Source organism: Schistocerca piceifrons, chromosome 2 (genome assembly GCF_021461385.2).
Source record: "Schistocerca piceifrons isolate TAMUIC-IGC-003096 chromosome 2, iqSchPice1.1, whole genome shotgun sequence".
Taxonomy (NCBI): Eukaryota; Metazoa; Arthropoda; class Insecta; order Orthoptera; family Acrididae; genus Schistocerca; species Schistocerca piceifrons.
This window is the reverse complement of record NC_060139.1, coordinates 677,537,856-677,541,624: the sequence shown is the minus strand read 5'-3', so window position 1 is coordinate 677,541,624 and position 3,769 is coordinate 677,537,856.

Below are 3,769 nucleotides of genomic sequence, written 5' to 3'. Positions count from 1 at the left end.
TTTTACTTTTGGCAATAAGCATGGGTGTGGTACTGAGTCAAGTGCTTTTTGGAAATCAAGAAACACTGCATCTGTCTGCTTGCCTCGATCTAAAGCTTTCAGTATGTCATGTGAGAAAAGTGCGAGTAGGGTTCCACATGATCGATATTTTCAAAATCCTTGCTGGTTGGCAAGGAGGTCATTCTGTTCTATTTAGCTTAGAATATGTTCTATGATTCTACAACAAATTGATGTCAAGGATATTGGATGGTAGTTTTGTAGACCACTTCCACTACCCTTCTTGTAGATGGGTGTGACCTGTTCCTTTTTCCACATACTGGGTGGGCATGGTGTTTTGTCTGAGGGATCTACAATAGATTATAGTTAGAAGAGGGGCTAACTCAGCCACAAATTCAGCATCTGACAGGGATTACATAGGAACGTGGAGCTTTGTTCAATTTTAACTTTTCAGCTGTTTCTCAACAGTACCAACACTAATACTTATTTCATTCATCTTTTCAGTGTTAAGGGTTAAATTGGGGCAATTGTCTTGGGATTTCCTTTCAAAAGGAACATTTGATGCTTTGCTACCCTCAACTTCAGTTCCTGACTGATTCACTAGGGATTGGACACTACTTTTGTGCTAGAAACAGCCTTTACATATGACCAAAATTTCTTTGGTTTCTGTGAAAGATCACTTGACAATATTTTGCTGTGGTAGTCACTGAAGGCATCTTGCATTGCTCTCTTGACATGTTTCATCCACCATCCCTCTATCTGTAGCCCTACATTTTGTTTTAAACCTATTATGCAGTAATCTCTGTTTCTTTAGAAATTTCTTTACAGTGACTGTATATCATGGAGATTCCCTCCAATTATGAATTGTTCTGCTGGGTACATATCTATCCAGTGTGTGGTCATCTATTCTTTAAACTTAAGCCAGAGTTCCTCTTGCTCCTGACCTGTGTTGAAAGTTTCAAGTTCCTCATTAAGATATGACAATACTGATTTTTTATGTAGTTTACTGAACATATCTATCTATCTTCTTGTTTTAGTTGTCCTTTGTACTTTGCTAATCACTGATGCCACAAGCACCTCATGGTCACTGATACCAGTTTTGATATGGACATCCTCAAGGACATCAGGTCTATTTGTTGCCATTAGATCCAATATACTGTATTTCCATCATGACTGGGGTTCGTAACTATGTGTTCTAGCTAGTTTTCTGGGAAGGCATTTAGTAAAGTTTCGCAGGATGTCTTATAACACCCACCACTGACAAGAGTATAATTCCCTAGTTAGTTGTTGGATGATTGAAGTCTCCATTGATGATTGGGGAACCTACACACAAGTGAAGTGACATTTTCTCTAAAGTTTATGATTACATCAGGAGATGAATCTGATGGATGATAGATGGATCCAGTTATCATTTTATGCTCACCCCTGATCTTGCGCAAACAGTCTCTTGTGCAGCTTCAATTTCTTTGAACCAAAATGTATTGGCAGGTCTACTGTATGGTTTTTCCAGTTTAAATTACCACCAATGTGCACACCAAAGAACTCACAAATTTCTACCCTATTTATTATTCCTTATTGGTATAATTGGTTAACAGGTGGGGGGTTATTTTTGACAGCACACAACTGCACCACATTTTTTTGTCAAAGTTTGGAGCTAGTCCATTTGTGTATAACCAGTGAATACCTTTCACAAAAACAACATTTACTATTTCTTCTGTTGACACTTCGTTGGTTGGCTTTGCAACAATGTCTGTGTTGTCTGCAAACAAGGCTGATTCTGCTCCATGATTCAAATAAAATGGTAGACCATTAACATAAAGCAACAACAGTAATGCATGACCCAATGACTGACACCATTGAATGCCTTTGAAAAATCACATATAATAATTGAAACAATTAATTGTAAGCAAAATAAGGCATAACACACACATAAAAGGTTATAATAAGGCAAGCTTTTGAAGCCAGTGGCTCCTGCTGCAGGCAGAAGGGTTGAAGGGGAAGAAAGAGGGGAGAAGGAAGAGGACCAGAGAGGTCTAGGAAAAGCAGTGGATTTTGGGAAAGTCACCCAGAACCATGGGTCAGGAAAGACTTACTGGATGGACTGAGAAGCTTTCCTTCTCATCCCAACTGGTAAGTTGGCAGGCATGTTTCTACAGCCTTGCATTTGCCCTCTACTCATTCCAACTTAACCTTTTTGCATTTTATGCCAGTCTCATTTTTTGGACACCTGTATCCCTTTTTGACTTGTTCATTTTTATATTCCCTCCTTGCACCACTTAAATTCAGTACCTCCTGTGTTATCCAAAAATATCTATTTGGCTTTGTCTGTTTACTTACATGATCCTGCACTATATTCACTACACTGTATTCACTATTTCATCTCTCAAAGCCAACTATTTGTCTTCTATTGCATTCCTTTCCCTTATTTCAGTCTAGAGTTGTAATGTTCTCTATGAAATTCTTAACAATCTCTGGTATTTTCAATTATCCAGGTCTCATCTCCTTAATTTCCACCTTTTTACAGTTTCTTCAGTTTTAATCTGCAGTTCATAACCAACAAATAATGGTGAGAGCTTACAGCTGCTCCTGGAAATGTCTTATAATTTAAAATCTGGTTGCAAAATCTATCTTACCATTACATAATCAACTGAAATCTTCTTCCATGATTCTGAAACCAAGTGTCAGAAATGATGAAATTATGCTCTGTGCGAAATTCTACTAGATGGCTTCCTCTTTCATTCCTGTCCCCTAGTCCATATCCTCCTACAATTTTTCATTCTCTTCCTCTTCCTGCTACCAAATACCACTCACTTATCAGAATTAAATTTTCTTCTCCCTTAACTAACTTAATAATTTGTTCTCTCTTAGCATTCATTCTCTTCATCAACTGCTGAGCTATTTTGCATATGAACTCTTCCTACTGTGGTGGGTGTTGGCCTTGTTTCTATTTTCACTACAATAATGTGTCCACTATACTGTTCATAGTAGCTTACTACATTCATATTTTCTTTTTCACTGTGAGTCTATTTCATTTAATGTTAATAACTCTGTATGGGCTTGACCAGAAGTCCTGTTCTTTATGTCACCATATTTGACTAAGTACCATTACATCTAACTTCAACCTATCCATTTCCCTTTTTTATATTCTCTTCCCTACCTACTCAATTAATGGATCTAATAGCATATGCTCAGCTTTGTAGAATTTCAGTTTTGATTTTCCTGGTAACAGCATCCTCCTAAGTAGTCCCATCCACTGCTGGGCACAAGTTCGTAGTTGTGTTAATCATTAATTGGAGTTAACTTTTTGTGTGTAATTGATTAACTCTTAAGTTAATATTAGAAACTGTTAACGGATTCTTGTAACTTCTGTTAACTTTTGTATCCTGCCTGGAAGGTGGCACGTGGGCCTGCTCCTGTAAACAGAATGGGTAGGCCGAATGTAGGAAGTGAGCAAGAGCAGGTGAGGAAAGATTCTCGGTACAGCTTTTTACGTGAAAGCACATTTAATTATTAGTCAGTGACATACGTAACTTTACAACTGAAGAGCCCTTAGGAGCAAAACCATATTCTCGTTGTAAATAGTACGTAGTCTCAATAGCAAACTGAAATTGAAGCGATGTTTCCAGGCCGTCTGCTCTTGATGAAATGGGCGGAATCTGGAGCGGAGCTCTTAGATCTGGACAGAGCCTGCTTCAGGGCGCTGGTCGTCGGTGTCAGTGTTGTAGTGCCAACCTACGCCGTGGCATTGTAGCTATCGATACCACATTAACTG